Source organism: Dermacentor albipictus, unplaced genomic scaffold, assembly GCF_038994185.2.
Source record: "Dermacentor albipictus isolate Rhodes 1998 colony unplaced genomic scaffold, USDA_Dalb.pri_finalv2 scaffold_25, whole genome shotgun sequence".
NCBI lineage: Eukaryota > Metazoa > Arthropoda > Arachnida > Ixodida > Ixodidae > Dermacentor > Dermacentor albipictus.
The window spans coordinates 443,603-455,781 of NW_027225579.1; the positions used below are offsets into that span (position 1 = coordinate 443,603).

Below are 12,179 nucleotides of genomic sequence, written 5' to 3' on the forward strand. Positions count from 1 at the left end.
TCAAAATGTGCCATGCGGAGAAGTGAACCTTGCGTAGCGACTTGAGCTTTCTGGCATGGGTACCTGCCAGTACCCCCTAAGTCGAGTGCGGAAATTTACTGGGCTCCGCTCACCCGTCTGACTCGTGCTTCCACGTTAGGTATAGGATACTCTCTTGTATACTTATTCAGTTTCCTATAGTCCGCGCAAGGCTGCGGCTCTTTCGCGCTCGCTTCTACGAGAATAATCGGGGAGGTATAATCACTGTCTGCTGACTCCTTGATTCCCAACTTGAGCATTCGTTTTATCTCTTCTTCCATTATTTTTCGCTGATGAGGTGAGACCCGGTACGGTTTGGATTGGACAAGCTCATCAGATGTCAAGTCAATCTCATGGGTACGGAGCATCGCTCTGCCCCGACCGGCTGCTAAAGCATTGGCGAAATTCTGCCAAGAGTTTCCGGAGGTCGCTTACTTGATCGGCATCATGAGTTAGTTGGTTTACAGATAGATTTAGATTGTCCTCTACGGGGCATTCCGCGCCCGTCACTGTGCCTAGAATTGCAACTTCGACCGCTATTTCTTCAGACGCGTTTACCACCATGTTGACAGCCTCTACCCTTCTAAAGGTTTAATTAAATTGCAGTGGTAAATGATTCATTCATTCTTTTTTCGGGGAACTTCTAGGGTGTAGTTAGTCTCCGAGATCTTCTGGGTAACCTTTACGGGTCCGTTTCGCTGTACCTCAAGTTTGTTTTCTTGTTGAAGGCCTTATATAGGATCATGACCTTGTGCATTTCTGTTTCTTGCGAGACACTTAATCTATCCAGCAATTTTAAAATGTAACTCACTACCACCTGGCTTTCCCCTGTTCCTTCCCACATTGCTCTTAACATTCTGAGGGGAGAACGGATCGTCCGACCGTACACCAGCTCGGAGGAAGTGAACCCTGTTCTTTGTGTGGTACCGTTCTGAACGCGAACGGTGTTGCGGGTAAACAGGCTTCCCAGTCTGCATTGTGGTCATGGGCCAATGCCCGTAACACTATCTTAAGCACCGAATGCATCTTATTCACGCTGCTTGACTGTGGATGATACACGAAGCTGTGCATCAGCCGCACACCACACCTTTGTAGGAACGTCGAGGTTAAGGCACTTGCAAATACCATCCCCTTGTAAACTTGAATCTCTGCAGCAAAACCGATACGCGCAAAAGTGGACAATAGAGCGTCGACTATCTCGGTGGAGCTCAGTTCCTTCAAAGGAATCGCCTGAGGACACTTTGTCGAGGGACAGAGCATGTTCAAAAGGTACTTGCACCCTGATCGACTCGGCGGCAAAGGCCCGACTGTGATGATTACCAGCCGATGGAATGGCTCCGTGATTAAAGGAACGGACTCTAAAGGCGCCTTGCGTTTCTTTCCCGGCTTCCTAACTTGCTGACACGCGCCGCACGTCCTTACATAATTTTGCATGCCCTTAAAGCATCCTGGTCAGTAATATTCAAACAAAAGTCTCTCCATCGTTTTGTTGATTCCTAGATGACCTGACCAGCCATCTCCGTGACGCAAAGCCAGGAGATGCGCCCTATACTTCTCCGGAACGATAAACTGATGTGGGATCCGGCCCCTACGATCTCGGTGGTGTCTATACAGCAGTCCTCCCTTTTCGTGGTTGGTCACGTTGCGCCTAGCTATGCCCTTTTTCGCGTTGTAGTGCGAACGCGTCAGAGTTTGGCCCCTCTGTTTGTCCGCGCTGAGCGACTCCCTGTCCACCTGGAGAAGCTTGCCAAAGCTCCCAGAGGTAGGTGAAAGTACAGAGCAGTCCTCCCTTTCTGTTACTTCAACTGACGTTCTTTCTTCACTATGCGAGTTTTCTACAGAGATTACTTTTAGCTGGCCTCTCTGCTGCCACGCTGTATTCATTTTCCTGCGTTGCCTAAGATTTTACTAAGAAATGCACCTCCTCGCGTTTCGCCACCACGGCGTTGAAGCAAGGTTTGGGTACGGGCTAGTTGGTATTCCACTGTTTCGGACATCACTTACAGCGCATACATAGGCAAGGGACCAAAAGAACGACGAACACACGCGCTGTCTGCAGCTCATTTTAGCTCAGTTAGAGTTAGCTCAGCGGCGACTTGGCGGGCTCGCGAGCTGGTTAATGACTGCACCCTTCCCCCTCCGAAATCCTGACCGCGCTCCCGTAACAAAAGTTCTCAATGGTTTGAAAAAAGATACGGGTAGTTCCTTAGTAGCGCCTTCGAAACGCCTGCTTCTGTCTCCAGTTCACCGAAAGGACCGGAAATCATCACTCGTGCTACTGGCAGACGCACGCTATGTTCTAGCACTGGCGTGATCCAAGTTCTCGGCGTTTACAAAAGAAAGGTGAACTAGGTCCATGGTTGCTCCTCTGTCCCATGATAGCCTACAGGGTTTTCCGCTAATCAGTAAATCCTGGAGGTATGGACGCAGAAGCTTCCAGCTCTCTTCGCTTCCGCCCACGTAGAAAAACACTACCACCTATTTATTTTTTTTTATTTTTTTTTTCAGTCTGGCAATCTGTGGCAAAGTGACCTATGCCCTGGCAATGATAACATTGGATCGGTCGCCTCCTGACCAAATCTCTCGTATCATCATTTTTTGTACCTTCCTCCGGAGGGTTCCTAGCTCCATTATCCTTGTTGCCTTCCTGGGTCTATTACAATGAGTCGACCCTCTGGGTAGCTTTTGTCGCCGTTTTCATCCAATCACAGGGCCCGTACAAGTGGCGCCATTTTCGGAATGGGGACACTCCATGGGCTCCATTCTCCGGTGGCTGCCTTCGGCCGGCGTTCCCTCCTCGCCTGGTAGGCGCTCAGCAGGAGGGGACTGGTCGTCCTTGAACAACCCTATAGTGCTCCAAAGCAGCTTTTCTCAGGACCAGGCTCAACTGCCTCGAACCGTGCCGGCCTCCAGTTGCACTTTCGGGAAGCGTCACATAGGGAGCAGACAAAAGCTCCACACGCGGCACACGAGGGCGGGATATCTGACAGGTCCGGTAGCATGGTCCACGCGCACCTGCGCACCACGAATGGAATGCGACGGTGAGTCGTTGCGTTCGGATAACTGACCGATGTGTGAGTTACAACAAATGGTTGAGGACCTTAACAGAGAGAGCGTAAGACTGGGGCTGCAGATTAATATGCAGAAAACCAAGATGATGATGAATAACCGGGCAAGGGAACAACAATTCAGGAGAATTCAGCATCGCCAGTCAGCCTCTAAAGTCTGTGAAGGAGTACGTTTACCTAAGTCAATCAATCACAGGGAACCCTGACCCTGAGAAGGAAATTCATAGAAGAATAAAAATGGGTTGCATCGCATACGACAGACATTGCCAGCTTCTGACTGGGAGCTTACCATTATCACTGAAAAGGAAAGTGCATTTTACCAGTGCTGACATATGGGGCAGAGACTTGGAGAGTGACAAAGAAGCTTGAGAAGAAGTTAAGAACTGCGCAAAAAGCGATGGAACGAAGAATTCTAGGCATCACCTTAAGAGACAGAAAGATAGCGGTTTGGATCAGAGAGCAAACGGGTATAGACGACATTCTAATTGACATGAATTGGTTGGCGCACGAAAGGGGTAATTGGAGATGGAGGGGAGAGGCCTCGTCCTGCAGTTGACATAAAATAGGCTGATAATGATGATGATGATGCTCGTTAATGGTCCGTCTCTAACAGTTCGTTAGCTGAAACTTGTAAAAGCTCGACCGATATTTTAAAACGTAATTTCTTAAAAACCGTGCCCATTTAGTTATGTGGTACATTGCTGTGAAGTTCCACAGAATGCCGAAGGGGCAATGTATAATAATTCATGTACATGAGCTAGACGGTGCGCAGCTTTGTCGACGCGTTCACGAAGTGAACTCTGGCTGGCCTGGTCAAATAATGAGCTGGAATATCTCTACGCAGGTTTAACGAAAAGTGATGGTAATACCTCGTGGCCTCACGTTTTTCGCTTTGTTGCGTTTTCGCTTTCTATTTATGTTTACGAAGCAGCGTAGACATGCTCTATTACACAATTTTGTGCAATAAGTACAGTTGCAGAAGTAAATCAGGGGACGAAATCACAAAGTTTTCTGTCTATAAATGTTTTTAATGGCCAGCCGCCTTCGCGAATAAAGCGGCCAACATGGACATCAAATTATGGGTTATTACGTGCCAAAACCACTTTCTCATTATGAGGCACGCCATAGTGGAGGGCTACAGAAATTTAGACCAACTGGGGTTCCTTAACGTGCACCTAAATCTAAGTACACGGGTGTTTTCGCATTTCGCTCCCACCGAAATGCGGCCGCCGTGGCCGGGATTCGATCCCGCGAACTCGTGCTCAGCAGGGTAATGGTTGGGGTCGGGCATGAAATAGATGGTAGCTGGCCCATGCCGTCGTCCAACTCATCCACGCTGAGGACGTTGTTGAAAGGAGAGACTTCTTCTCATCGAGAACGAGGTACATGGGATTTATTTAGAGTACCTACGTGAGAACATTACAGTTCATCAGTCTAACATGACTGAAAGAGGGATGCACACTGAGGAGCCACCAACGGCTCCTTAAATACACTCTGTCCTCCCTAGATCCCTAGGTGAGGGAAAACGGCAGTTCACCACCGACCATTTCGGAGCGTCTACATTAATCGTAGCCAACCCGCCTTCGAGGGGAGGGTTTACGCACTCAGTTCGGCACAGGTGGCACTGATTACGCCGAGGTGATTGGGTTCTCGCAGACACGGTGCTGCCCCGAGCAGGCGCCTCTTTGTCCCAGAGTCGACTCCGCAGACAATGGCCGCCTCCTCTGTCCACTGACTGACGACTTCTAAGCTGCGTGAAACGGCACCGCAAAATATCTTCCAGGAGCTCCCCTGCTCCAAACAGACCGTGCCGGGGACGGCGTACACACTAACAATACTTGCTCCGCCGCCCGCGTCTAGCTATCTCGGCGCCCTTCCGTTGGGGACGCGGCGCATTGTCCTCCTTAAAAAACGAGTCGCCGCCGCAGCCATGGTGGCGCCGATGGACTGGGGACTGACGTACCGCCATCCTTTCAGAGCGAGTCGTTGCAGCAGACCTGGTGGCGCCTTTCCGTCGGTCGCTTCCCCGAAGATTGCCAGCCCCCACCGGTCGAACGTAACAGCAGCCTAACACCATTGCAACTGAGCAACCAGGGCGGGAAACATGGACATTGGCGGCCACGTGCAGTTAGGAGACCCGCCATGGTTGCTCAGTGTCTATGGTATTGGGCTGCTGAGCACGAGGTCGCGGGATCGGATCCCGGCCACGGTGGCCGCATTTCGATGGGGGCGAAATGCGAAAACACTCGTGTACTTAGATTTAGGTGCATGTTAAAGAACCCCAGGTAGTCGAAATTTCCGGAGTCCTCCACTACGGCGTGCCTTATAATCAGAAAGTGGTTTTGGCGCGTAAAATCCTATAATTTAATGTTAATTTAGGAGGAGTTTTAGAGCAAGAAGTTTTTTCGTGAATAGGCTAGCGCTGTTGAGCAGTCCCAGGTATTTTCTGCGACTTTGTCCTTGTGCTCGCACTAGGACAATTCTTGAAGATGACCTGCCAGCATGGCGTTTCATCGATTAACAAGTACTTATGTCATTGTACAAGAACTTAGTGAAGCTGTTGCGGAGTGTGTGGGCTCCCTGATCTTGAGGTGTAGCTTTCCCTAATGATGGTTAATTTGGGATATACGATGGCACGCCATTCCGCTCCGCTGTGGAGCATATGTGTGAAATCTAGAGCCAATGACGAATAAACTGCCATCGTTGCGCCGACTCCACCACCTGTGTATATTATCTAGCATTATGGATGAACTGACGACCTTCCTGCCTAGCTTTATTTAAACTTGTCTCTTTTCTTGTTGGCCCCACGAATATTCCCAGCCTAAAGATGTGAGTTATGCAACGCTGACATTTGTGTTTCAAAGTGCAGCTTTCTTCGCGAATCCTTACAAGCTCTACCGACCGCAGCTGCTGTCTTGCGGAATAGGCGCATGCCTCAGGTCACGTAGCACGCACGCGCGTTTCTATTACACCACGGACGCAGGAATGAAACGGGAAGAATAATAGTCAAGCTTACCGCCATCTTTCGCGTCGTACTTCTCTAAGCATACGTCTGCCCTCACCATTGTTCCGTCCATCCCCTTCGTCCTCGTCGCATCACCGTGAACGGCGCAGCGCGTAAACGGTACGGTGCGTAAACACAAACATTGCATCACGTTTATTGTACATTTCGCTTTATAACTGTTAGGTAACCACTTGAAGAAACTTCGTTTCAGATTCCAATGTATAGGTTGGATATGCATAATTTTTTTTTACTCTGAGCGCGCCTCCTCTATTGGTGGTGACTTTTTGTTTATTTATTATTATTATTATTATTATTATTATTATTATTATTATTATTATTATTATTATTATTATTATTATTATTATTATTATTATTATTTCCAAAGCTTGCCTCGAGTTACTGCGCCGCATTCTCGGTCCATTACGTTAGGCGGCAGCTTGACTTGGGTGCATTTTGTGCTTTCTGAGAACGTCTGGCTTGCACGAGCGGCTTTGAATGAAGTACTTTCGGACGTCTCTATACAGTCTCTTTCTCCCTTCTCTCTCTTCCCCTTCTCCCAGCGTACGGTAGCCAACCGGATTCTTGACTGGTTAATATCCCTGCCTTTCTTATATCCCCCCCTCTCTCTCTCTCTTGACTTCTGTGCGACTTTATGTTCAGCATGACGTGTCTGTGATATAATAAAATGTCACTTACAGAGTGGATTTTCAGTGGATTAGCCACTGACGCACACTGAAAGTGATATTCCCGATGTATTCGAGCAAGCATACAACCGGTCTTTAAGGTTCACATGCAATTCTTCGATATGTTGTATTATATATGCATCTGTGCATATGTTGAATTACATATGCATCTACGTGCTCCATTACACTTACTTGACATGGTTTCTCCATTAGTTACTGATCATGGTTACTTGGTTAGTTAGCATTAATTACATGGCAAGGTTTTTCTGCGCTTCATGTTGCGTAGTACAATCCCTATATGTGCACGAAAAAATGATGCCAACCGCATGTGACGCCGATACCCCGATTTGCAGGCGTCCATCTATTTGAACAACCCGAATAACCCGTGGTTTCCCGGCTTTCGTTGGGGAATCTGCATCGTCGCAGACTGCAGCGAAGAGGATGTGCAAGCTGTCGCCCGAGCAAGTACGTCACGTGTTTGTTTTGTTCGATGTGTTTCTTTAAAAATCCTCGTTTCCCCTCGTCAAATGTGCGCTTCATTCCGCTCCTCTCTCGGAAGCAAATAAACGACACGGAAAAAGTGCAGTCAATGCAACGGGCAACTGTGCCATTCTAGAGTAAGTTGACACCAGCTGCCATCACTTCCCACAAAAGCCAAAATCAGCTGGCCACTACTACACTCTTAAGCAAAATTATGCCCTTTAGGTCGTATCTTGCCACAAAACAATAATCGTCACCTGTCTTGCCCGCATTTCCTTTCTTTAACGTTGCGGGCCCGGTACTTCCAAGTCACGAACGGCATGCGCGCTGTCAGCATGAGCGAGCACTCTCGACAAGAAAGTAGCAGGAGCAGCGTTTTCAATAAAGCAAGCGTAAACAATTAAGACACATGACGATTATTGTTTTGTGGCAAACATACACCCCAAAGGGTGTACATTTCTTTAAGAATGCAACGGAGCAGTTGAATCGGACCACATTTACAGCAGTTAAACATATATTATAATCTTTACTTTTGACTAAGATGGACTGCTCAGAATGTTGCTACTGCGTTACTTCGGACCGCTAGCCTAGAGCAATAATCTCTTGAACTGCCATGTTACGTTATTAACACTGGATAGCCCATCCATCTTGCACACAAATTTCGTATTCCAAGAATGTTTTTACACGAACTGGTGAGAGAATTTTTAATGATATGTGGAGAGCCTAGCCGAGCAAATGGCTTGGCATGTTACTGGAGGTTCAATATACAACTAGAGATCAAAACACGAAAGAAGAAAGCAACGCGCATGCATTGAATTTGACATGAACATGACACACAAATGACAATAGCTAAAACCAAAGTAAAGCTTTATGGCACTGTCACCAAACACAAGGTTATCTACCTGTTGGTGCACCAAAGAGTCCAGAGCTGTATAACATTTCGTTTACCTGCAATGCCATAAAGCCGAGAACTTAACCAAAAATACCTTAAACGAAATTTATCGCTCAAAGGCGTGTCATAGGAAACAACTCGGAAAATTTTCTGCAAGTGCGAATGATATGAATTATAGGGACGAATTATCCAAACAGAACTCGTGGAACTGAAACTGAATGATGAGCAGTATTTCACTACACAGCAGAATGTATGAAACTATGTGCTTTGTATACATATATATAGATGCAGAAATGTAGCCCAATCTAACACTTCTGTCGGAATTAGTTCTTGTTAAAACAGCCTCACTCGTTTTTCTCTTCTGAGACTGACACGTTTTCAGTTACACCACAAAAAGATTTAGTTGGTACTTTCGAATTTAGTTGCAGAAATTAGTTGAATAGCTTCAGCGCATGTTGCGCGGACGGCAAACGAAAACTGACGATTTTATTTCTAGAGAGAGCGCTGGAAACGGTTCGCTAATTTCTTGTCTCTATCTTGCGCAGTCCTCGATGGCCAGGGGATGATAACCATGCGGTATTGTACTACGGGTGCGATGCCAGAGATGACTACGTCGCAGGCCATCGTCGTGTGAGTTCTGGCTACGTATCGCACCTTCACGCATACACGAAAACAATAAGGGAAGCTCGCAGGTAACGAAAGTTTACTCTTAAATTGGATAGCATTTATTCGCGTACTGTCACCCGCTTTTCTGAATGTGCCTACCATGGGACACTTGGCGCCGCCCGTGGTAGTCGACTCTCGTATCGATAGCAGTCGCGCGAGCGCACAGTGCACCTTGCAGTCGCAACGCTTGTTGCACAAAGTTCGACGAGCTTTGGGAGCAGAACGCCACGCATCACGAACAGATGCAGAACAGAAACGCAGGCTTCAGCATGCGCGCGCGAAACGCAAGGACAGCGAGTTTTTCAATTAAATAAATCAAAAGTATCGGCGGAGGTTTCAACAGAAGCGGGAAGTAGAACGACAGCGGGTGCCCTTACAACAGAAGGGCGGCTGATGCACGTAAATGGCCGCACATTTGCAGGCGCACTAAATTTGAGATTGGCGAGAGATGCTTCATATACTTCAGTATACACTGTCTTCGCCGTCATGGGCAGCGAAACGCCTACGGTGTGCCAGAATTCTACAACAAAATGTCACGAAAGCTAGTCACATTAGTGCTCGGCAACGAACGTGTCGAAACTTACATCACGCCATCGTGAGCCCAAACGAATGCATAAGGTCGTGTCATCGGGCGTTCTCAGCACGAATTGTAATCGCATTGGTATACTTTACTGTGATTGATGCTGGGCATCGGTCAATACAATATGTACTGCATGCTGCCGTATTTGTTACTCGTGGCCCACGTAAGTTTTCTACTCACTTTTGTCTAAAAGCGTGACAACTAATCGCTAGTATTGTAACGCTATATACAGGGTGTCCTAGTTAACTTGTACCAGACATTAAAAATATGCAAATTCCACGTAGCTGCACAGAACCAAGGTAATGTAGTGTGCCGTCACTTGGAGATACTCAGAATATTTTTTTTCACCTCGAGTAATTAAAAAATGAGTCTTAATTATCTAATCAACTTGGTAAATATTACACGCAGATGAAAAGCGTCAATGAGAAAATTCTAGAGCAACATGAAAAACTCCCGATAGAGCTTTTTGTGGTTAAATTAGTGTTACATAAAAGTGTTTTTCCAGCCGTGAAAGAAGCCCACGAATACACCCAATATTGTGGCACAACTGGCCGCTCGAGACACTACGTGTATTCGCGAGCTTCTTCCACGCTCGGAAAAACACTTTTACGTAGCACGTATCGAGCAACAGAAAGCTGTGTCGAGAGTTGCTGATGTTGCTCCACGATTTTCTATTTGACACTCTTCATCTTACTATAATATTTGAGAAGTTGATTCATTAAGACTAATTATCTAATTACGCGGAATGAAAAAATAATCTATCTCCTAACGGCGGCAAACAACATTACCTTGTTTCTGTCCAGCTACATGGCATTTGCACATTTTTTATTGTCCGAATAGTGGCTAGCCGGGCTTGTTGCTACGAACACATTCTTTAGCAAACGGCGCGAATAACGGGAAAGAGAAAAGTGCGCCTGCGTCGTGTGCCTCTTTTCTGTCCCGTTATTCGTGCCGCTTGCTAACGAACATATTTTAATGTTTGGTTTAAGTTACGTGGGACACCCTGTATAGTACTGAAGATGCAACAATCGCCTGAAACAAACAAACTAACAGATACAATGATAATTGAGGTGCATTGCTGCCCGCAATTAATTTCTGGCACTTTTGCTGTCGTGACATCGGCTCTTGTGAGCAGCCAGACCCGCTGCTACTAAACAATTTCATGAACCGCTCGCGTGAGCCGAAAGCCCTGCACGTGTGTTCGCCATCTGGCCCATATTCCGTTTCAGGCGTCAACGAAACGATTCAAGTCGTCCACTCCAATAAGGTAGAAAGAATATTCAAAATACGTCGAGAGGCACGCTGAAAAAAAGGTGCTTGAGATTACCCTATAGATGTCGCACGACATAGTGCACCACCAAGCGTGCATCGTACATTCCTAAACCATTGACTTCTAAAATGACTTACTTTACTACCCGTTAAAGTTTGTGCTTAGCTGTAAAGTAGCCTTCTTTTGTACGTGCATGTGTGAGGGTACTCATTTTATGGCAATTTTTCGCTACTCTATAGGTCATGCACCTTTGCCTTGTCCCGAATGTGGACACTTATGGGAAATCGTAGAACACCTACTAATGAGTTGTCTTCCATACGAGCCACATAGACATGTTTTTAGAACAGCACTCAAGCTACTTGCTTTTTAACACACAAAAGCTTCCTGGACCATTAAGTAACGTATCAGTGTCACTCACTGCCCTAAAGGCTTTAGGAGCATTTCTCAGAAGCATAGCGTTATAATGTCGAAATGTTGACACACAACAAACGTTAGCGTTGTTTATATCGATGTGAAAGCGTCAAATGACCCACTGAGCGAAACTGCAGCAGCGAAACTTCCCAATGGCTGCGCGAGCTCGTGACGCTGGCTCGGCGCAGTGTTGTGCGAGAGAATCGCCGCGACGCCACGACAGCGTCGCTCTCGAAAGCCCCGCTCGTTCCTTGACCGCGCAAGCTCTCGCCTAACGGCGCCTCGGTAAGGCCAAATGAAAACGTCCCAAGCGTCTCGACGCGCTCGCTTGCCCTCGAGGAGTTCGTAAGTCGAAGGACCGCTCAGCGGCGTTCAATTGGACATTAATGCTCTCGCATTCACAACTCATAAGAAGTGTTTCGGTGTCCTCGGATTGCGGTTTTCATGTGAAAGCGTCAAATGGCCCACTGAGCGAGAAAGCTGACGTCTGGCGTCTGTAGCAGCGAAACGGCACATAAACTAGGCTTGGCTGCAACGCCACGTGACGAGCGCGCCGCGAAGGATTTCCCATTGGCTGCGACGCCACGAGCTGCGTCTCGACGGAGTAGAGCGGGCGAAAGGGAACATCTTCTGGCACATTAGCGCGCCAGGTGTTGCGTGAAGGGAGAGGGCATCGCTGCAGCTCTCGGTTCAAGCGCTCCTCGACGGAGCAGAACCAACACCTCCTATAGTCGGATACAACTTTAGAAAAAAGGGGGCGTTTACTCCTCCGAGGCAGATGCACACGAGCATCCACCAATGGGCGCGCACTCTGGACCGACGTCATGCGCCGGACGGCCAGTGACTTCGCCGCTTCGGTCATCTGGGCGGGGCCTCCCCTTTTTTCTAAAGTTGTATCCGACTATAGATGGTGTTGGGTGGGTGCGGCCACGAGCGAAGGAGCGTTAGTGGCGAGAGTGTCGAATTGAGAATAAAAGAGTGCTCTGCACAAGGCCAGGGACACGGCCGTCTGTCAATCACGTGTGAACGCCAGTGTGTCAGCCGGCGTGTCACGGCGTGCACAGCAGCCCTCTATTACCTCTTTCGCTGGTAGTCGTGGGATATAGT

General features: G+C 47.7%; 1 protein-coding gene and 1 long non-coding RNA gene across 2 annotated transcripts in view; one reads left to right on the plus strand and one right to left on the minus strand.

Annotated features, from left to right (window-relative positions):
- Positions 1-2,906: 2,906 nt before the first annotated feature.
- Positions 2,907-12,179, minus strand: part of LOC135914836 (uncharacterized) — a 126,746-nt gene continuing 117,473 nt past the window's right edge. The window contains exon 5 of the mRNA XM_070529622.1: positions 2,907-3,033. The gene's annotated coding sequence lies outside the window, so the exon portion shown is untranslated. The remainder of the gene's footprint in view (positions 3,034-12,179) is intronic.
- LOC139052502 (uncharacterized) overlaps positions 7,125-12,179 on the plus strand; it is a 37,063-nt gene continuing 32,008 nt past the window's right edge. The window contains exons 1-2 of the long non-coding RNA XR_011509941.1: positions 7,125-7,238; positions 8,691-8,775. This is a non-coding gene — a long non-coding RNA (uncharacterized lncRNA). The remainder of the gene's footprint in view (positions 7,239-8,690; positions 8,776-12,179) is intronic.